Below are 23,741 nucleotides of genomic sequence, written 5' to 3' on the forward strand. Positions count from 1 at the left end.
ATGGTTAGCAACATCGAATTTATGATCAGTTCAAATCAGGTCTTTTTCACACAAAATTGTGTTGCACCTTATATCCTCACCCCTTTCTGTTTCTGTTTTTCCATTTTTTGTTTGTTTTTGTGTCAGGGTCTTGCTCTGTCACCCAGGCTGGGGTGCAGCAGCATAATCATAGCTTACTGCATCCTCAAAACCCTGGGCTTCAGCGATCTACCCGCTTCAGCCCCCAAGTAGCGGGGTGTGCAGGTGCGCGCCACCACGCCTGGCTCTTTTTCCGAATGTATGCAGATATTGAACACAAGATTATTTTTTTCCCAATCTTTTTCATCTTTTTATACTACAGCCTGTCAAGTCTTTTCAAAACCAGAACCTGCCAGCTCTCAGTCACTAGTTGGACAAGCACCCTTAAATAAGACATTGTGTATCTAAGGGGTGTGATGAACCGCGGTGCAATTTTGGAAAAAAATGTGTCCCACAGTCTCTTTTAAATTTATTCAGTGGGGATTATCTTTCCCTGACCTAACTGAAAACATCAGCAGGCCGAAGACTTTTCTACTCTCTCCCGGGTAAGTGATGATTCTGCAGTCACTTAAAAAAACAAAAAACAAAACAAAACAAAAAAAAACCCCAGCTTTATTGAGATATAATTCACATACCATAAAATTTGCCATTTTAAAATGCGCAAATCAGTGTTGTTTTACTGTATTCGAAGAGTCATGCGACCATTACTACAATCAGTTTTAGAACATTTTCATCACCCCAAAAAGAAACTCTATACACATTAGCAGTCCCTCCCCATCCCCCCATCCCCCACCACTCCCTGGCCCTAGGCAATTCATTCAGCTGCTTTCTGTCTTTAGAGATTTGCCTTCTCTGGACTTTTCATAAAAACAGAATCGGTGGCTCACGCCTGTAATCCCAGCACTTTGGGAGGCCGAGGCGGGCAGATCACCTGAGTTCAGGAGTTCGAGACCAGCCTGACCAACATGGAGAAACTCCGTCTCTACTAAAAATACAAAATTAGCTAGGTATGGTGGCGCCTGCCTGTAATCCCAGCTACTCAGGAGGCTGAGGCAGGAGAATCGCTTGAACCCAGGAGACGGAGGTTGCGGTGAGCCGAGATCATGCCATTGCATTCCAGCCTGGACAACAAGAGCGAAACTTTGTCTCAAAAAAAAAAAAAAAAAAAAGGAAAGAGAAAAAAGAAACAGAATCAAACAATGTGTTGACGTTTGTGACTGGCTTCTTTTTTTTTTGAGAGGGAGTCTCACTCTGTCACCCAGGCTGGAGTGCAATGGCTCAATCTCGGCTCACTGCAACCTCTGCCTCCTGGGTTCAAGCGATTCTCCTGCCTCAGCCTCCCCAGTAGCTGGGATTACAGGTGTGCACCACCACGCTCAGCTAATTTTAAAAAAAATTTATTTTGTAGAGATGGGGCTTCACCATATTGGCCAGGCTGGTCTTGACTCCTGACCTTAGGTGATCCGCCCACCTTGGCCCCCCAAAGTGCTGGGATTATAGGCCTGAGCCACGGTGCCTGGCCTGTTACTGGCTTCTTTCACTTAATGTTTAATTCTCGATGCATGGTGTTTTCACGGTTCATCCATGTTGTAGCATGTATCAGTAATCATTCCTTTTTGTGGCTGAATGATCCATCGTACGAATAGATCGTATTTTGTTATAGTGATGGACTTTTGGGTTGTTTCCACTTTTAGAATACTGTGACTTCATGCTGCTGTGAACACTCATGTACAAGTTTTTGTGTGGACACATGTTTTCATTTCTCTTGGGTATTTACACAGAAGTAGAGTTCCTGGGTAACTAACTTTCTGAGGAACTGCCAGATAGTTTTCTTCTGCCGCATATGAGGGTTCCAATTCTTCCGCTTCCTCATCAACGCTTGTTACGATGTGTCTTTTTTATTACAGGCATGTTGGTGGGTGTGAGATGGGATCCACGGCATAGCAAGGGCTCTCTCTAGAGTAATCTTTTCACCAGTCCTCTTTTCCGCTATCCACCCTCTTTATATTTCTTTGGCTTGGCTGAGGGTGCTCTGAGTTATGCACCTCGTTCTTGAACATTTCCCTGGTAAATTCTGTGCATAAGATCTGACTTTGAAATGTCACCTCTATTGTATGTCGATGACTTTGAAACCTCCATTTTAATATCTTGGTAGGTGCACAGTGCCAACATATGACAGGCACTTTATAATAATCTCTTTTCTTCCCTCAGTTTTCCGTCAGCCGCTGAAAAGCACCGTTAGCCAGACAGAGGACAGCTCCCCAGGGCCCACACTCTCACCTGCCTTGCTTCCGCTCAGGAGAAGGGACATCTGGAAAGGCTGTGTCAAGGCCTTGCCACGGGCAGGATGGGTGTCTGTGGCCTATCTGATAACAGATGTGCTTGTGGTGACAGAATAAAATAGAATAGCAGTCAGGACTTTGTTCAGGCTCTGCCACTAACTCACCATGGGACCTGAAAAAGCGACTTTCCCCCTCTGTGCTTCTGTTGTCATATTTACAAAACATTCTGGGAGGGTTGGATCTGACGAGTAATACAATTTTAGCTCTAGAATAGGATCTATTGTACTTAGAGTTCAAAAGAAATGAAGATAAACTTGCCCCTTGCTTCTGGGGAGTGGCTGGGCTTATAAGAAAGCCTGGACACAAATTTGGTGCAGGAGTGAGGTTTTGGGGACAGGGCTGCAGATACAAGGACAGAGAAGGGGTAGGGGTGGAATAACCAGAGCACAGCTTCCAGGGCTCCTGGGGCTTAGCCATGTCCCTGTGGGGGCCATTGTGTCACTCAGGGCTTCAGAGGGTGAGAATGGGAAGGAATATTCCACACATGGGTGGGATGTAGGAGAAGGAAGGTGGCCTAGACTTGGGCCTGTTGGGGATAGTGACCACACTCCTTCTTCTTTGTCTGTTTTCTGGGTCTCAGCTCTGCAAAGGAGGAGCATGTGTGGGGATCAGAAAAGCGGGGAGCAGGGCTGGGCCAGGCTGAGGCTGGAGAAGGGGCTGAACAAAGGCTGTGTTCCTTCCCTGACAACTTCCAGCCCCACCTGGGCTCCACCAGGCACATGAAGGCTGCCCGCCCCACTGAGGAGCCGCTTTCCCAACCTGGAAGTGATTGTCAATGTTTCCTCACTGGGCAGTGCCATTCAGCTGCTGGTAGGTAAGGTGCAGGAACCATGGGGCGTTCATGTGTGGGCGCCTGTATGTGTGTGTGTGCACATGCGCGTGTACATGTGCGCGTGCGTGTGTGCATGTGTATTCGTGTGTGTGCACGTGTGTACATTCATGTGTGTGCCTGTTCATGTGTGTGTACATGTGCGCATGTGTGTTCGTGTGTGTGCATGTGTGCGCACATTTATGGACGTGTGTGTGTGTGCATGTTCAAGTGTGTGTGTGTTTTGCTTCCACCCTTCCTCCCAGTCTTATTCACCCTAAGCCTCATCCTATTGCCCTCTGGGAGATGTCCTGATGGCCTCAGAATGCCCCTCCTTTATGTCCTCAGCACTCCCTGAAGCTTAAATGACACATTTCTGACTCATCACACTCAAAGCTATGCGGTGTCTGCTCAGCTGCTCAGGAGGGATCTTGAGGCCCAAACTGTATCCAGATAGGTGAGAGGGGTCACAAACGGCCCGCAGGCTGGAGACTGAGATGAAACTAACGTTTCTCGTATCACTGCTGTGTGCTGGCTGTTGCGCAGGTTGCTTCTCATCTTTCGTCTCATTTAATCCCTGCAGCAATTTCGTAGAAAGATATAATTCATACCATTTCTCCGGGAGGAGAAATTGGGCTCAGAGAGAGCTGAGGATTTTTCCCGAGGTCTTGCAGCAGGGCAGGGGCTGAGCTCGGATGTGTCTCTAAAGCTTGGGTGTTTCTCCTATGCCTCACTGGTCCACAAGTCTATCCCAGATGAGCACAGAAGCCCATATCTCCAGTTGGGTTCTTCCAGAAGCTGACCCTGCCATATATATCATTTATATTCACATATGATATATTACTGGAATGCCCCCTTGAGAATCTGGCAAGACAGTGGGTAAAGCAGGGTGGGAAAGAGGAAGAAGCCAAGCAAGGGGAGATTGCAGGTGAGGTCCCAACCTCAGCCTGACTCCACAGGGATGGCTGGAAGGTAAATCACACCTCGGGATTGGTCCTGCTTCAAGCTACCATTGCTGATCTTTTTACTCTCCTACCGGTTCCTGCCTACAGGTTGCCTGGAAGTGACTGGAGGGGAAGGAATGCCAATTCTCAGAGGTTTCCGGCTCTCCTTACAGGCGAGGCAGCTGGCTCCAATAGCCCAAGGGAAACTGCTGGAAAAGGTAACAATGCCACATGTCAGCTACAAAGCCCCCTGAAGCTGGGGGTGAGCACACAAACCACTTAAAGGGATTGGAGGCCGGGCACAGTGGCTCACGCCTGTAATCCCAGCACTTTGGGAGGCCAAGGCAGGTGGATTGTCTGAGCTCAGGCATTCGAGACCAGCCTGGGCAACACGGTGAAACCCCATCTCTACTAAAATACAAAAAATTAGCTGGGCGTGACTGCTTGTGCTTGTAATCCCAGCTACTCGGAAGGCTGAGACAGGAGAATTGCTTGAACCCGGGAGGCGGAGGTTGCAGTGAGCGAAGATTGCGCCATTGCACTCCAGCCTGGGCAATAAGAGCGAGACTCCGTCTAAAAAAAAAAAGTGATTGGAGGAGATCTCAGTGGGGCCCGAACGCCATCTGCTGCACTCAGCTTTATCAAACCTGGAGGGGCTTAAGGAGCACTGGACTGCGCGTCTGGAGGTGTTTGGTCTGCTCCTGGATCCTGCTGCTAACTTTTTCTGTTAGCTCAAGGACACTGCCTCCACTGTGTGAAACGAGGGGCTGGACTACATTCATTCATTCATTCCATGAATATGCCCTGGTCAGGAAACAAGAGACAAATATCTCTGCCTCATGGAGCTCACATTTTAGCAGAGAAAAGCTGATAGGACAAAGGAAATAATCAAATTCTATAGTATATTAAAGGGCATGCGTGCTATCGACAATACAGCAGGGATGGAGGGTGGGAAGTGCTGGTGGGGGGAGCGTGACAGCTTTAAATAGTGCCATAGGGGTGACAGTGGAGCACAGACCTGAAGGAGGTGAGGGAGTCAGCTCTGCAGACGCCTGGGGGAAGAGCGCTCCAGGCAGAGGCAGCAGCCGGAGCAAAGGCCCTGGGGTAGGAGAGTGCCCGGGATTCGAGGAGCCGTCAGGGAGGCCGGGGCAACAGGAGTGGAGTGAACCAGGGGGAGAGTGGCAGGACGGAAAGTCAGGGAGATCACGAGGGGCCAGATTGTAGGCAGCTGGTAGTCCATGGTGAGGGCTTGCACCTTTACTCCGAGTGAAATGAGCAGCCCTGCCGAGCAGAGGAGGGACATGACATGACCTCGCTTATGTTTTTAAAAAATCTCTGGCCGGGCGCGGTGCCTCATGCCTGGAATCCCAGCATTTTGGGAGGCCGAGGCGGGCAGATCACGAGGTCAGGAGATCGAGACCATCCTGGCTAACACAGTGAAACCCCGTCTCTACTAAAAAAAATACAAAAAGTTAGCCGGGCATGGTCACGGGCGCCTGTAGTCCCAGCTACTCGGGAGGCTGAGGCAGGAGAATGGCGTGAACCCGGGAGGTGGAGCTTGCAGTGAGCTGAGATCGCGCCACTGCACTCCAGCCTAGGCAACAGAGCGAGACTCCATCTCAAAAAAAAAAACCTCTGTAGCTGCTGTGTTGAGAAGAGACCATAGGAGCGTCAGGGGAACACTCTCTCCTGCGAGAATTGAGAATGGGCGGGGGCCAGGCCTTCTAGTAGCAGGCCTGAGGAGGCCTCCCCTCCTGGGCCCCAGATTCCTCCACTCTCCCTGTCACCACAGGAGAAGCACCTCCGGCCGCATCCTACCTCCCTGGGGTGAGGTAAGAGTGACCCTGCCTCATCCTAATACTCAGTCCTCACCAGCACACCCAAAATAGACTGTGCACGTTTACCCTCAGCCCGAACTCAAGACAGACAGAGTGGTAGCACAGTGCAAACACAGGCAGGAAGACAAGACCCTGGCTCCAGCCTGCCCCTCTCCGGACCCCCCCTCCCTGACCTCTGCCACCTTCCCTAGGCCCCGTGGATCTCCCCTGTCTTCCCCACCTTCCTACCCCATCCTCCTCAGTTGTCCTAGCACTGATTATTGTACTTTCCATCAAGAGCTGGAAGGGTCTTGGAGAGGGTCTGCTCCACCCTTCCTACTCTGCATCTGGGGAAAGTGAGGCCCAGGGAAAGGAAGCAGCTTGCACAAAGCCATGGGGGTTAATTAGTCAAAACAAACCTCACCTAGGGAGGCCCACAGTTTCCCATCCAGTGCTTTCTCACTGCATTTCAGCCTCCATCATATACCTCCTTTATCCTTTAAACACGCTGTTTGTAGGAGCACTGGGCTAGGAGTCCAAGCTAGGGTGCAGTACTGCCTCTGTCATAACTGCATGTGACGTCATCCTTAGGGCCTCAGTTTTCTCAGCTCTAAAATGGTCATTAAAGATTTCCTCCCAGTTGGAAAAAAAAAAGTTAATATGTGAGAAAATGTAGATGGGAAACCAGCCCTGGGCCCAAATCTCAGCTGACTGCCAATGAATAACATGAAAACGAAAACATCCTTAAACAACACACGTGTTAAATTAATTAAAAGAGATGAAAATAGTACGAGGCAATGTTGGCCCAGCTGGGAGGAAACGGGAACATTGGCTCCTAAATTCTCCACGGCTCTATTGTTTGGGCTATAGCAAAATGTAACAGCAGCAGCTACTGCCGGAGAGAACAACTCATGCCCTTCAGCTTGGCAGGTTATCACACATTTGGAAATAAATCTCAAAGAAATAACACAAATGGAGAAAAGCAATTTGCACTAATATGATTATCTGGAATGTGAAAAAAACTAGGAAGGTCCAAACTGGTCATTAAGCCATGGAATTTATACGTGAAGGAATAACAGCTCACACTGTGGCAGAAACTGCCAGTTGCCTCCCTGGATCCATCTCTCTTCCACCCTTAGAAAAAACTTTAGCAGGGTACATGGCTGCCCAGAAGAGATATTCCATTTCCCAATATCCCTTGCAACTAGGTGTGGCCTTGTGACCAAGTTCTGGCCAAAGGGATATAAACAGAACAATCATCTGTGACACATGTCATTACAGAGAGGAGCATGCCCCTCCTGGAGCTTTCTTCCTTCCCGCTGGCCGGAATGCAGTTGTGATCATTTGAGTTTCAGCAGCCACCTTGGGCCATTTGGAGGAAGGCATCTGCTGTGCACGGCAGAGTCACGTGAAAGAAGGAAGCTGATTCATTATCACCAGGTCACCGTGTCAGCCCTGGACTGCCTACTTCTGAACTTTTTACTTGAGGGATTAAAGTAACCCTGGGTGTTTAATCATTGTTAATTTGGATTTTCTGCCATTAATAACCAAATCAAGTTCTAACTGATAGAAACACACAGGGAAAAAACGTTGAATGGAAAAGTAGGCACAAAAGTGGATGTTCTTCATGAATCCCAGCTATTTAAGTTATAGATTGGTACAGAGATGGTGATTGAATGGTGAGTCATCAATAATAGTGTGATGGTGTTGATTGGATTTTTCCCTCTGTAAACCAGTTTAGTTGCTGAATCGGTCAGGAGAGGCTAGGTTATGCTGAGGTGACAAGCAACTCCTAAATTTCAGGGCCGTAAGACAACTCAATTTAATTCTTACTCTCTATGTTCGTCGTGGGTCAGCAGGAGGCTGTGCTCATGGCAGTCACTCAGAGCACTGGCTGACAGAGACGCTGTGACAGAGGGAAAGAGAGAACGCTGGAAGGTCTCGCTCTCACCAGGAATTAAATGCCACGGCCTGAAAGTGATACTTTCATGGTGCTCACAACTCATTGGCCAGGACCAGTCCTAGAACCTGGCCCACCCACGTGGAGGCAACGAGTGCAACTCTGCCACCTGCCCAGAAGGTGGCGAGCTGGAGAGACTTGGCAGATTGCACCAGTGACGATCACAGATACATCATGAAGAAAACGTAAGAGCACAAACATTTGTGAAATAATTTTTAGAAGTCCTTCCAGAAAAAGTAAAGTTTTATGTTTCTATAAGCCTTTATTTTATTTTATTTTATTGACGGAATTTCTCCATCTGTCGCCCAGGCTGGAGTGCAGTGGCATGATCTTGGCTCACTGCAACCTCTGCCTCCCAGGTTTAAGTGATTCTCTCACCTCAGCCTCTAGAGTAGCTGGGATTACAGGCGTGTCCCACCATGCCCGGCTAATTTTTGTATTTTTAGTAAACATGGGGGTTTCACCATATTGGCCAGGCTAGTCTCAAACTCCTGGCCTCCATTGATAGACCCATCTTGGCCTCCCAAAGTGCTGTGATTATAGGCGTGAGCCACCATGCCCGGCTGAGCCTTTGTATTCCTGATGCAAGTCTGAATTCCTTGAGCACAAGAAATGCCCTGCCTTCTTCAGTAGTTGCCACAGGCCTATCCCAGGGCTGGGCCCATGGGAAGCGTTAGAGAAGGAACTGCAATCAGAATGATGGTAGGTGACATGCTTGCCATGTGCTGGGCACTGCACATTCCATCCGGAGCCCTTATGGACGTGCCAGGCATGCTTCTCTGCACCTTAGATGGATTAACTCATCGAATCCTTACAAAAAACCTTTGAGGGTAGTACTGTTATTATCCCCATTTTACACAGAAAGAAACTGAGGCACAGATGGGTTAAGTGACTTGCCAAGGATCACCACTAGGAAGAGGCAGAGCCAGGAATGAATGCAGGTGGCTCCAGAGCCCGTGCAATCCTGTGACTTTGCCCAAGCTCTAGAAGGCAGGAACAGCAGTGAGAAGAGACAGAGTTCTGTCCTCACGGGGCTGCAGCAGTCTACCCTGTGTGGAGCCCCTGTGATAGGTGGAATACGGCCACCATCAAGATGTCCACGTCCTAATCCCTGCAGCCTGTGTATGCTATCTTATTTGGAAAAGGAACTTTGTAGGTATGAATAAATTAAGGATCTTGAGAAGGAGAGATTATCCTGGGTTACTGGGGTGGGCCCAGTGTCATCACAAGGGTCCCCATAAATGGAAGAGGCAGGAGAGTCAGAGATATGGTGGTAGACACAGAGACTGGAGTGATGTCGCCCCAAATCAAAAAATGCTGGCAACGTCTAGAAACTGGAAGAGGCCAACAATGAACCCCCTCCCCCGCCCTGGGCCGGAGCCTCTGAAAGGAATGCAGTCCTGCCAACACCTTGATTTTAGCCCCAGAAGATTTATTTATTTATTTATTTATGAGCTAGGATATCACTCTGTTTCCCAGGCCGGAGTGCTGTGGCATGATCTCAGCTTACAGCAACCTCTGCCTCCCAAGTAGCTGGGACCACAGGCATGCACTACCACGCCCGGCTAATTTTTTGTATTTTATGTAGAGATGGGTTTTCACCATGTTGCCCAGGCTGGTCTCAAACTCCTGGGTTCAAGCAATCCATCCACCTCAGCTTCCCAAAGTGCTGGAATTACAGGAGTGAGCCACTCCTCTCAGCCCTTATAAGATTCATTTTGGACTCTTGACTCCTAGAACTATAAGGAAATAAATGTATGTTGCTTTAAGCCACAAGGGTTGTAGTAATTTGTGAAAGCTGCAACAAGGAAACTAATACACGCCACCCCTCCATTTCGCTCTTCAGAGACCCACTGGGTAGACAGAAACTCTTGTACACCCTTCGCCCCAGCCCCTGGCGTCTCCTTGAGATGGAGGCTGAGAAAGAGCTGGGAAGGAGCTGGGAAGGGTCGTTCTATCCTGGTTACCTTGGGAAATGGTGAGCATTGCTTACCCTGTTCCTGGGGTCCCGGGCAAATCCTGGCTCTGCCTGTAGAACAGGACTCCCCTCCCACAGCCTTCTCCACCACCCTTTCCCAGAGCTGGGACAGCCTTTCTCCTGGGCATGAATGAGGGGTCTTTAAGGCCTTAATGCCTCTCACTCCTGCACCCAGCCTGGGCCCCACCACTCCCCTGCACTAGTACATTACCCACACCCATGAGCCAGGCCCGCTTCATCTCTGCTGAACCATCAGGGGAGGTGGAGGGCATGCCAGCCAAGGGAGCAGAGTCTCGGAGAGACCAGCCCAGAGGGAAGCGGGCAGAGACAGGCAGAAGGGGAATTGGCATGAGCAGAACACAGAGACTCAGAGGTGGGGAAGGGGAAGCAGAAAGAGGAAACAGAGCCAGAGACATACAGTGAGTGTGCCGGTGGCTTTCTCCCTGAACTTCTCCAGTGGTGTGTAGCCGCTCGGGTGCAGTCGATAGCTGGGTTTACCAGGGTAGGTTCAGGTGCTAATTCCTGGTCCTGTCAGCTATGGCAATGACCAAGGGCTTCACTTCATAACACAAAACCCACACTCCTTTCCATGACTGCAAGGCCCGACTGACTTTGGCCCCTGGATCCACTTGGACTTTGTTTCCCACAATGCTTCAGGCACTGCGGCCTCCCCGAATGCCCCAGGGACATCCTCTCCTTGCACACAAGTCTCTGCACAGGTCACCTTTTTACAAGACCCTTCCTTGACCACCCTTTCTAGAACAGCAGCCGGCTACATCCCTCTAACTTAGTTTTTCTCCATAGCATTTATCACAACCTGACACTAGACGAATGGGTATTGGTTTAATGTCTGTCTCTCCAACATCACCACTGTACCCCAGTGTGTCCATACTCTGCTGCCCACACAGTAGCCATGAGGCCCTGGTGGCTACTTACATTTGCATTTGTATTAATTAAAATGTAATACAGGTGGGCCGGGCACGGTTGCTCACGCCTGTAATCCCAGCACTTTGGGGGGCCGAGGCCATTGGATCACCTGAGGTCAGGAGTTTGAGACCAGCCTGGCCAACGTGGTAAAACCCTGTCTCTACTAAAAATACAAAAATTAGCTATCATGGTGGTGCACGCCTGTAATTCCAGCTACTGGGGAGGCTGAGGCAGGAGAATCACTTGAACCGTGGAAGTGGAGGTTGCAGTGAGCTGAGATTACGCCATTGCACTCTAGCCTGGGTGACAAGAGTGAAACTCCGTCCCAAAAAAAAAAAAAAAGTAATACAGCTGGAAGCTCAGCTCCTCAGCATCCTCACCATATTTCTGGTGCTCAGAACCCACATGCGGGTTAACAGTACCAGACTGAAGAGTACAGAATGCATTTCCATCATCCTAACTTTGTGCCAAGAATCAAACTCATAATCAACTCATATAAAGCAGGTGGACGCACAGCAGAAGGAATCCCAGCAGCTCCACACTGAACAGGTGTAATTATGCTGCCCCAGCACCCCTCCTGGCCTCCAGGTGCCCCTTGAACTCCCCTCCTGCCTCTCTCCCTGGCCTCTCCCCTGGGGCTCACTGCTGCGTCTTCCTCCCTTGGTGGGGTCGGCGCCTCCTCCTGCCGACCCGTGCTCACCCTCTCCAACTGCATTAGCTGGGTTGTTGTTGCTAATCTGTGTGCCTCCCCACGAGCTGGGGGCGGCCAGGGAGCTTGGATGGACCTTTCACCTCTGCCACCATGACAGCACAAAGGGCCTTGGAAAATGCTGGCTCCCAGTGGGCTTTCCCCCTTCTCCCTTCTCTGTGCTCCTGGTGTCCAGTTTCACACTCTCCATCGCCACACCCAGGGCAGAGGGCCCCAGCCTCCCCGAGCTGCTGGAGCCACGTACCCAGCAGCCAGGGTGGGGATGGGACAGGATGGGCCCTGTGGTTGCTGAGGGAGCAGGCCAGAGAAAGGCGCCCTTTCTGACACTCGGCGTTGCCTCTCTTGGTTTCATCTTCTCATACAGCCATAGCAACATGGCAGGTCAACAGCGTACCTTTAAAATTATGGGAAAGGCTCATGCTTTTTTGGTGAATGAGTTCAGGGAAGCCTATGCTGTCCCGTGGCACATTCCCCTGCCTCCCCTGCCCGCCTCCTGCCATGTAGGGCAGGCCCCTTGGAGAGCCCCTGCCACCCTACCTCCCCACCTTCCTCTCTGGGATCCTGGCCCAGGCCAGGCAGCAGGGCTCCAGGTGGGCAGGGGGGCAGGGAGAGAGCAGGGCCCAGGGCCATGTGAATGTAGGAGAGAAGGCCCGAGGTGTGTGTGTGTGTCCCCAGCCCTGCCCCCAGCCCTGCCTCCTCTGCCAGGATTCTGAGCCGTCTCGCTGTTGTCATCTTGTCCGATCTCTCAGACTGTGCAGAAAGCCACGCTGTCACTGTTCCCCTTGCCTTCAGGCTCCCCAGACCCCCTGGGATGTGGGCTCCTCCCACTGCCTCTCAAGACCCCCATTCACCCACATGATGCCAGGGGGAGAGCAAGCTCTTCAGACAAGGAAAAGGCTGGAAGAGGTGCTTAAAGTGGTGAGGGGATCAGGGTGACACAGTGGCTCAGAGGAAGGGAGAGAAGCTCGGATGCACACTCATGTACATCCAGGACCGAGAAGCTATCCCTCCCTGCTGCTCTGCACACAAGCTGTAGGAATCAGGAATTGCATTTTTCCAGGGAGGATGTCATCCACAAGCCTGGACACTGAGAGTTGGGGTATGTGAAGCCCAGCGCTGAGCTTGTTAAATACTCCTGATTCAAGATCCCCACTGCCCTGGAGCCTGGGGTCTCAGAGGATACAATCCCCTTTGGGTCCAGGCCTGGGAAACCCACTGTACCTCCCATCCCCAGGCTCCCAGAGTCCCATCCTCGCACTGGCAAACAGGAGGGGAATCACCCAGGCTGCACTCCTACTCTCTGGAGGGGGAGTGTCCTTACTTTGGCCTGAGTCTCCTCCTTTGGCATAAGAGTGCTTCTCATCCGGAGGACCTGTGGAGTCTCCCTGCGACATGTGGTCATTCACCCACCCACTGCAGTCCAGGACAGTGGTATGGACTTACCCAGGCTTCCTAAGAGCCAGTTCAATTCGTTGTGGTGCCTCAGTGCTCACCATGCCAGAGCTGGACAGCACCGTCGAGAAGCCCCGCATTCCACAGAGGAGACAACTTGGCCCAGAGGGGAGAGGGATTTATCCAAGATCATGCAGTAAGTTAGGGCCAAAGTCCAGATGCAACCTCAGGTCCCCTGATGACCAGACTGATGCTGGGGGGCTGCGTGAACATGCATCAGAGCCTGAGCATGTGCACCTGCTCTGGCATGGTGATCACGTTCCCCTCTGTCCACTGGGTAGGAAACTTGCTCTGGCTCCTCCCCTTCAGAAGCTGCTGGTCGGACTGAAGGGGTGGCCATCGCAGTGGGGTCGGGGGGCATTTCCTCAGAAGCTCCCAAGGACCCAAAGGCGCCTTGGGGGAAGTGGGTATCTGCCCATCTGCTGGCTGCCCCGTATCCAAGCTCCCTCCCTCTTAGCAGAATTTCCCACGGTATGAATCTGGATGGCAGAGACCCAACTCATTCTGAAAGCCAAAGGGGTGCAGGGGCAGAAGTTGCAGTGAGCCGAGACTGCGGCAGGGTCTCCCTTCCCTGACCTGGCAACTCATCTGTGGGCACACAAACTACTGTGGCCAGTAGGGCGTTTTTGTCCAGGATTTTATTTTTTTAATTAACATAGAGCAAAATTGATGTAATTATTTTGGTGTATAGTTTTGTGATGTTTTCTATTTTTATATTTAAAAATTGTTTACATAATAGAGACAGAGTCTCACTATGTTGCTCAGGCTGGTTTCAAACTCCTGGGCTCAAGCAATCCTCTTGCCTCAACCTCCTGAAGGGCTGAGATTACTGGTGTGAGCCACTGGGCATGGCTGTTTTATGAATTTCTAGCACAGGCATAGATTCATGTCACCACCACCACAATCAGGACACAGAACAGTTCCCAAAAAACTCCTTCCTACTATCCCTTTGCCTGGGATCTTGACCTGGAGAGAGTGGGATGCAAAAGTGGGACTGTCACAAATTGCTCACGATGTACCAGTGTCCAGATGAGCTGGGTGTCCTCAGGTGGCCGGTGTCCAGAGGCGGCAATGTCCCCTGCCCTAGCTGGGCTGTCTCTGGCCATGACTGCCTGCCTCCCCTTCAACCAGCCTATTTTGCTTCTGGCCAGTTTTCCAAGCCTGCTTCTCAACTTCCCATCAATTCAAGGAGCTGCTTTTTTTTCTTTTCTTTTTTTTTTTCCAAGTCGGAGTCTGCGTCTGTTGCCCAGGCTGGAGTGTAGTGGCGCAATCTTGGCTCACTGCAACCTCCACCTCCCTGGTTCAAGCAATTCGCCTATTTCAGCCTCCCAAGTAGCTGGGATTACAGGCACACGCCACCACGCCCAGTCGATTTTTGTATTTTTGGTAGAGGTGGGGTTTCACCATGTTGGCCAGGCTGGTCTCAAACTCCTGACCTCAAGTGATCTGCCTGCCTTGGCCTCCCAAAGTGCTAGGATTACAGGCGTGGGCCACCTCGCCCGGTCGCAAGGAGCTACTTGATGTGTCCTCCCGGTAAATTCCTTTCTGACTTGAGTGGGCCAGAGGTGCTTTTTTGTTTTGTTTTGTTGTTTTTATAGTCGAAGCCACAATCCCTCATGAAATCAGGTGGGACTGGGGGCTAGGAATGGGACTTCCCCAGAGATGGACAGGGCCAGAGATAAACAGGCATCCTTGGGGGTTTCCTGGGAAGGAGAGATCCTGCCACTGGGCCCTTCCCTGGCCAGTCACTCCCGGGATGGTGCTGACCGAAGACAGAGCTTGCCCCAGCCGCAGCCCCGCTTCCCTCTTGCCTGGGTCTTAGTGATCCCACTTATAGGCCTGAGCAGCAGAGACAAAACCAGCTGCCTTCCCCTCTGCGAAGCGGAGCCCCTGCTGGGAAAATCTGGGGGAGGGGGATTATTTTCAACTTGGGGCCCCCTGCAGGCTGGAGCCAGGGAGGTATCAGGGTGGTGGGGGCAGGGGCGGCTGCCCAGCTCCTCCTTCCCTGAGGTTGGTGGGAAGGTTTCCATGGAAACAGCAGCTCCAGCATCTCCAGAGATTTGGGGGAAAACTGGCTTTAAAAAATCACCATCTTCGTTTCTTGGGGGAGCGACAGCATAGCTCTGCGAAGAGGGCAGAGAATAGCATCAGGGAGAGAGGGTCCTGTTCAGAAATGCTGGGCCACCAGGGACCCCATCCCTCCCTAAGCCCCCTGGAGGTCTCTCTTTCTGCATCTCCTTCTGTCCTAGAGAGAGAGGTGCCTTCTTGACTACAATACCTCCCCACACGTATCACCAAGTAACCCCCTCCCCGCCCCACATTATCTACCTACTCATCTTCCCTATCTCCCCATGGTAGGGGCAGAAGCCCTTTCCCTCCTCCCACTCCTCTTCTCAGTTGCCTCCACCCCTGCAGGCCCCAGCTTCACTCCACCCATCCCCCAGCCCTCAGCTCACTGCCCCCCCATTACAGCTTTGGGAGAGAAGGAGACACAGGCGTGGGGACTCTTGCTGGGGAGTTAATCAAAGTGTCTGCAACTACTCATGTTCCTGTGCCCTCCCTGGGGAGTTGAGAAGGGGTGGGGGCTGTTCTGGATGTGACCGATGGAGGGGCAGCATCAAACATGCCAGCCTCAAGGCGTGCACAGACACGAAATCAACTGGAACACTTGCTTTTAAAATGATTTTTCCAGCAGTTTTCCTTCCTGGCCAGGGCCTCCCATCTGTGCCAAGAGTCTTCCTAAATTCCTGGTCCTGCAGTGGCCCTTGCTGGCCTGTTCCAGGAAAAAGAACTCACCTCTGTCCTTTCCACATCCAGGCTTTGTCCCACACAAATAGTCATTCATTCATTCATTCATTCACTCATTCAGTAACAATGACCTCTGCACTTATTTTGTGCCAGGCACAGTTCTAAGCACTGCAGACACAGGTGGAATGCAGGGGCTGGGTGCTGGAGGGTGAGACGGACGAAAATCCCAGCCCCTGTGGAGCTTATGCTCCGTAAGAGAAAAAGAGACAGAGAATAAACAAATATGTAAAATACATAATATATGAAATGTGATGAAGTGTTCTGGAGAAAAATAAAACAGGAAGAGAGAGAGATGGTTTGTTTTGGGGTCCCCACCAGAATTTTGAATGAAATGCTCAGCGTGGGTCTCCCTGAAACCTGGTGCTTGAGAATGACCTGCAGGAAGTGATAGAGCCACTCAGCTTTCCCAGGAAAGAGCACTTCAAGCAGAAGGAACAGCACATTCAAAGGCCCTGGGGCAGGTGTGTATCCGGCAGGTACAGCAAGTAGCAAAGAGATCTGTGTGATTGGAGTGGAATAAGCAATATTGGGAGCCATCAGAGATGACGTGAGAGGTAAAAGGCCAGGGGTGAGGGCTGGGGCTGGGACAGATGCTCTGGGCCTTGCAGGTCTTCGTAAGGGCTTTCTGCTAGAGTATCAAAGACCCTCTACCATGCCACCATATTTTTGGCCTGCTGTGGGCCTCTGAAGCTCAGGTGGGAAGGACCATAAGGACATCTTCAGCCCTCCTACAGTCTGATCACCCCAGCTAAGGAAGCAGGGGCCTGCACCTGTGTACCTATGACCTTAATTCTGCAGATCCCCTCCTCACGTGGAGGTGGGCTCCGCAAGCTCCATATGGGTGTGTCTGTCCAACACAATTCAGAGAGGCCCAAAGGGTACCCTAAGACCACACAGTCAGGTCTCCCTCCTGGGACTTCTGCCCTTTCCTTCTCTCCCCACCCCCTACAGGCACCTGCGGCATGGTGATGCTGGGCGATGCAGCAGCGTCTGTGTAATTACGGTGATGATTTCACAACATGCGGTTTTCCCTTCTCTTATCGCCTCCCAGTGTGAAATAAACCGTTCAATAATTAATTGACAAAGATGAACTTGTTGTCCTCAGCCAGGCTGGGAGGGTGGGGGTTGGACACCGCCTCCGCAGACAAATGATGTGAGAAGTAATTGCCCTAGGAGAGGAGGCGAGAGGTATTAAGATCAGATTTGCAAGGTCCCTTCCAAGAGCCCGTGGGTACCAGGCGATGGCAACTGCTGGGATTTACGTTGCTAATTCATCACTAATTAATGTTCCAAATTGGGCCTGACAGGAGGAGAAATCAACGTGGAGGCATCCGCAGAGATAGAGAGACAAAGACTGGGTACGGAGAAGGACAAACAGGGGAAGGGACACACAGTGCAAACCTTAAGAGGCAGAGAGAGATGCTGGGGCAAGAGCACAGGATCAGGGTCTGAAGAGACACCCCAGGTCTATGATCCCAACCGAGTGTGTGGCCGATGGGTCTCTTCCCCTCACTGGGCTTCAGTTTTGTCATCTAGAAAATGGGGATGGGAAAGGATTTCTAGGGTTCTTTCTAGAGGTGATAATGATATCAGTCCTGACTCCAACGTAGATCTGGAATGATTAAGAGAGTGTGCGTGTGTGTCTGTGTGTATTCTTTCTGGAGGTGATAATGATATCAGTCCTGACTTCAACATAGATTTGGAATGATTAAGAGTGTCTGTGCATGTGTATCTGTGTGTCCATGTGTGTGTCTGTGTGTGTTTGTCTGTGTGTGTGTTTGTGTGTCGTGTTTGTGTATCGTGTGAGTGAGTGTGTGTCTGTGTGGGCACTCACATATATGTCTGTTGCCACCACCTGGCCTGGGCCACCGCTGGCCTGGGCAATTGCACCTGCTTCTACCCTTGTACCCCCATAGTCTATTCTCATCACAGCCAGAGGGATCTTTTAAAACAAGGCAATTGAGGCCCCACACTGGTGCAAACCTTTTCATCTCACCCAGCATAAAAGCCAAGGCTACTAGGCAGGTCCAGAAGCCCTGCACCATGTGGTCCCTGGTCCCTCCCCAATACTGGCCACACCAGCCTCTGTGCTATTTCCCAATGCCAGCCTTTCCGGAGTCAGGGCCTTTGCACTTGCTGTTCTCTTGGCCTGGAAAGCTCTTCCGGACATGTCTACATGGTTCACTCCTTCTCTTTGTTCAGCTCTCTGCTCATCTCCCCAGAGAGGCCTCCCAGTACCACCCCATTTAGATCACCAGCTTCTCCTCTGGTCACCACAGCACTGGTGGCCACCTGCCATATCATTCTTTCCCATCTCGCCACCCTGGAAAGTCAGCTCCATGAGCAGGAAGGTTGTCTCTTTGGGGCATGGCTGAATCCCCAGCGCCTGGTTCGGTGCTGGCTTGGTGAATATTACCCAGAGGGTTCTGGGATTCTGCTTCCAGGAAAGATTAAAAGAAGTAAGAAGCGGGGCAGACAAGAAAGTGGGGAATCAGAGCAGGGCAGGCCAGGGTGGGGGCAGGCCATGTGGAAGCAAGGTCTTTCCTCCTTCAAAGGGGTCAGCAAAGGTGGGCCAGGGCTGAGGACAGGACTAGAGGGTGACTGGGGAAAGGGTGATACCTACTGAGTCCCGGGGAGAGACCCAGGCCTGTCCCCAAGCCTCCCTACAGCTGTCTTGCTGCTGCTAGTGGCACACAAACGTTCTTTCAAGGCTCCTTCGGAATGCAGCAACACCACAGCGCGGGTGTCCTTGGCACCTCCCCTTAGTTTAGGAGAGGATGAGAAACCTTCCAATTGCTACACAATAGGGGCCAGTTAAGTAAAATGGAGTCTGTCAATAGAGTGGAAAATTAGGCAGGCATTTAGCAGGCTGAGACGAGAATTCTGTCGATACTTGGAGCTGTGTGTGAAATGTTGTTATGAGAGCCAAGGAGGCCTCATCAGAAGCACAAGTGGATTCTCTCTTCCCACCTGCATTTATGGAGCCCCTGCTGTGTGTTCAACACCCTTCTGGGCCCCAGGGCACTGAGACCTGGCTGCCCAGCAACTCCTGCCTGGCGGGGCACACACAGCTGGGCCGGGGATAGATGTGCACACCTGCACCAAACTGCAATAGGGTGTCTATCTATAGGAGACAGGAAGTCCTATGTCAGATCCTGGCCCTGCCTCTTTATGGCTAGAAGCCTGGGCAAGCCCCTGAGGCCATGGGAGGGAGGATTTCTTTCTCCCTCGGTTGCTGTGGGAATCACCAAGCACTGAGGTCAGAGCCTGGAGGGATTCTGTAGGTCTTCCTTCCATCATCATCATCATTGTCATCGTCATCATCATCGTCGTCGTCGTCATCATCATCATCATCATCATCATCCAAGGACATAGAGGCTAGTGGTTAAGAACACGAGCTCTGGAGTCAGATTGCCTGTGTCCTCGTCTTGGCTCTACCATTTAAGAGCGCTAGGTTTCAGTTTCCCAAAGTGTACATGAGGGTAACAGGCACCTAGCTCACAGCACCCAGGAATGCATTAGCTCACCCTGGTGAGGAGCTGAGTATTAGCCTGTGCAGACTAAGTGCTCACTGAGAGCACTAGTTTGCTAGGGCTGGCCTAACAAAGTACCACGGACCAGGTGACCTAAACAGCAGAAGTTTATTTTCTCATAGTTCTGGAGGCTTGAAGTTAAAGACCAATGTGTGGGCAGGTCTGGCTCCCTCTGAGGACTGTGAGGGAGAATTTTTCCAGGCCTCTTTCCTGGCTTCTGGTGGTTTGCTGGCAAACTGTGGTTTTCCTTGTATTTGGGGGTTTTGCATTATTCCCTCTTCACATGGCTATTTTAAAAATAAGGAGTCAGTCTTATTGGATTTGGGGCCCACCCTAGTCCAGTATGACTTCATCTTAACTCATCACATCTGCAATGACCCTATTTCCAAATAAGATCACATTCTGAGATACTGAGAGTTGAGATGTCAATATAGAAATTTGGGGCTGGGTACAGTGGTTCACGCCTATAATCCCAGCACTTTGGGAGGCCGAAGCGGGCGGATCACGAGGTCAAGAGATCGAGACCGTCCTGGCCAACACGGTGAAACCCTGTCTCTACTAAAAATACAAAAAATTAGCTGGGTAAGCTGGACATGGTGGCGCATGCCTGTAGTCCCAGCTACTCGGGAGACTGAGGAAGGAGAATCGCTTGAACCCAGGAGGCATAGGTTGTAGTAAGCTGAGATTGCGCCACTGCACTCCAGCCTAGGCAACAGAATGAGACTTCATCTCAAAAAAAAAGAAAAAAGAAAAGAAATTTGCTGGGGGCGGGTAGGGCACAGTAATGAACCCATGACACTGAGTGTCAGCAGGCGTTCCTGGGTGGGAGAGGGGGCACCTCTCCCTTGGGAGGATGGTGGAGGCACCCTAAAGGGGGGGGTTCCTGGGGGAGGGTTGGAGCATGCAGAGGATGACCTGCAAGGCAGAGGAGCAGGGGAAGTGGAGGCCGTGCAGGCTGAGGGTGTGTGGAGTAGAGAGAGCCCTGTTGAAAGCTAGCTGTCAGGGATGGACATATGTCAGGACGGTTATAAATGCTTACTAAGGTTATTTTAGTGCATAAAACTATTTTTGTGCAGTCTAAAAGTCAGACAGACATTTGAGTAGCTTGTGGAGAGCTTGTACACGGCTCTCATGTGAGTCTGAATTCGTCTTTCTTGGCATCTAACAGCTTACCGTGGCCTCGAGAGTTTGAGGAGAGGGGAAGTTCAGGTGAGAAGAGAGAGGGCAGGGCAGACTGGGTGGTCTGGGGGGCATCAGAGATGAGAGATGGGCAGGACCCTGCCTAAGAGGTTCTGTGAACTCTGCCCTCCCCTCGCCCCCTGCTGCAGTCCCTAAAGTTGGAAACTCCTTGGGCAGTGGCCTGGTGATGATACTGTGATTGGCTGTGACTCTGTCAGTCCAGGCTTGGGGCAAGAGGCAGTATTGAGATGAAAGAGGATGTGGAGTCTGCTTGCCCTCCTTCCTGAGTAGCATTGAGCTGGGACCCTAGAGCTTGACCTTCTGCGGGTGGGATGGAGCAGCCCTGGGGGAAAGGCTCCCAGCCTGCCCCCTCCCTGCTATGCCCTGCTTCCATCCCATACCAGGGTGTGAAACTTGGGTTCAAGGTAGAGGTCAGGAGACCTGGGTGGAGCCAAGTCTCTGAGCCTAATGTGTTGGTGATGTTGAACAGGTCACTGAATGCCTCAGATGGCCCATTTGCACAGCTGTGCAACGGGGCAGCCCTTCGCAGGAGGAGCTGCAGAGGGGGAAGGCTGGGCCACGCACAGGCATGAACATGAGGAAGGGCTCTCTATCCCTTTCCCCCTCCTTTTCTATGTCTGGGCTTAGATTTGCCTTTGAGGAGGTAACCGGGGTGGGACGGAGAAAGAATCCTCTAGAGAGGAAGGAAGGAAAGAAAGTTTCCCATCCCCACTCCTACCTGACTTGGGGTCCATTTCCTTTAGCAACTGCCGGCTTCACCTCATGAGGAACCACCCTTCCAGCTCCAATGGAAAGCTCCAAGGATCCAAACACACCAAAAGGAGAGGATCTTGGGGCCACTTTTAGGACCCTCCCCACATGGTGCGGGTTCACAAGGCCTGGAACCTCTGGCTGCAAACTCCATTGTGTGTGCTTTCCTACAGCGCCCCCCACCTCCTTCCCCCGGTCCCACTGTGGGCATCCACTGGCCCCAGTCTTCACATGTGCTGTGAACCAGGCTGACCCTGCCTCAGCCACACCAGCTGTGCCATCCTGGGCAAACAGCCCCCTCCCAGCCCAGCTCCCCAGCTGCCTGTCACACAGGGGTACCGAAAAATCCTGTGACCATCTGTACAAAAGCACTCTAGCCTTGGTCAGGTGGAAGGGATCCATTCAGCACAGTTATTGCATGCCTGCTGCATACATAGCTTTTTGTGCAGTCCCTTGAAAATATGTTGAAATCTACCCAATTTATAAGCACATATACATTGGTTCTTTGATTTCCTAACTAGGAATTTACCCTACAAGCTGACTTTCTGTCTTTGATTGGATTCCCTGGAAACAATCTCTGAGGCAGAGATTTGCATACAGGAGGTTTACTGGGGAATGTTCTTGGGAACGACACCTGCAGGGGAGTGAGGGAGGCAGGATGAGCAGAGGGAGAGGTTTCTGCAATGCGGATCCCACAGGAGCTCCAGGTGGGGACAGCCCTGCAGGGACATCCCAGACTCAGGCAAGGGCCCCTTCTAGACCCCTCAGTGGATGTCTATGCTCCAGGGAGGGACATGGCCCTGATTAAGAGTCAGTGAAGGGCAGTTCCTGAAGATGTTTGCAGCTGTGAGCTTTCGGCAGCTAACGCCCTGCTCCTAGGAGTTGGGGGAATGAGAGTTCTGGTTCTTAAGGGAGTCTGAGCGGGGCATCGTAACATTCACTCCACTCGCCTCCAGGAGAAAGGACATAGGCGTAAGGGTGTTTGCTGTAGCATTTTAAAAATGAAAACGTTGGGCAATCTAATGTCCATCATTAGGGATCTAGTTGAAAAAATGATGGTACATTCATACAATGGAGTCTACACAGTCATAAAGAAAGCAGAGGCTGGGCGCGGTGGCTCATGCCTGTAATCCCAGCACTTTGGGAGGCCGAGGTGGGCGGATTATCTGAGGTCGGGAGTTCGAGACCAGCCTGACCAACATGGAGAAATCCCGTCTCTACTAAAAACACAAAATTAGCCGGGCGTGGTGGCCACCTGTAGTCCCAGTTACTCGGGAGGCTGAGGCAGGAGAATCGCTTGAGCCCAGGAGGCGGAGGTTGTGGTGAGCCAAGATTGTGCCATTGCACTCCAGCCTGGGCAACAAGAGCAAAACTCCATCTCAAAAAAAAAGAAAGAAAGCAGAAGCTGTTAGAGGGTGCTGATGGGGAAAAATCCTACAGACACAGTCTGATGTGATAAAAGTAGAACGTAGAAAGTATAAAGAGAATGCTAGCATTTGCATAAAGTGGGGCTGAGAACATCATGTAAACATTTTTACATGTGGATAAAATATCTCTGGTAGGATTCATAAAACACTGGTAACAGTGGTTGTTTTCAGGTTGGGGAACTACGTGGTTAGGGGTCAGCAGAGAGGGAGATTTCACTTCTATATACTCTTTCATATCTTCTAATATTGAAACATACAATGGTATTACCTATTCAAATAAAGTATGTTACCTAATTAAATACATTAAGCTAAATACTGTAAAAGAAATCCACTGATGGCTGGGTGCAGTGGCTCACACCTATAATCCCAGCACTTTGGGAGGCTGAGGCAGGTGGATTGCTTGAGGTCAGGAGTTCGAGACCAGCCTGGCCAAAATGGTGAAACCCCCATCTCTACTAAAATACAAAAATTAGCTGGGCGTGGTGGCGGGTGCTTGTAATCCAAGCTATTCGGGAGGCTGAGGCAGGAGCATCACTTGAACCTGGGTGGTGGGGGTTGCAGTGAGCCAGGACCGTGCCACTGCACTCCAGCCTGGGCAACAGAGCAAGACTCCGTCTCAAAAACAAAAAACAAAACAAAAAAACCCCCAAAAATCCACTGAACAGGTTTAAAAGAAGAAGGTGGGGCCTTTAAGAACCCAGGCACCAGGAAGAGTAGGTTATTTTGGAGGCCAGTGGAGGCCCAGGAGTAGATCTTCTTTTTGCCCAGAACAGGTAGGTAGGTCCGTGGGCCCAGGGAGAAGAGGCAATGAGCAGCTGTCTTTGAATCTGTGAAGGGAAAGATGTCTGCTGTGAAGAGTCTGACAAAAACGAGCCCCTCACTGGCTGTATGACCTTGAGCAAGGTCAACTAGTCTCTCTGAGCCTTGGTCACCTCACCTGTGAAGTGTGAAATGTGGGGATGGGGAGGCATCTCCCCTTGGACTAGAAGCTCCCTGAAGGCAGGCTCTGTGCCTCCATCCTCACACTGGGGGCTCCCTGCCATTCTCTCTCACATTCAGTCCGCAGGA

The sequence above is a fragment of the Pan troglodytes genome, chromosome 5, assembly GCF_028858775.2.
Source record: "Pan troglodytes isolate AG18354 chromosome 5, NHGRI_mPanTro3-v2.0_pri, whole genome shotgun sequence".
Lineage (NCBI taxonomy): Eukaryota > Metazoa > Chordata > Mammalia > Primates > Hominidae > Pan > Pan troglodytes.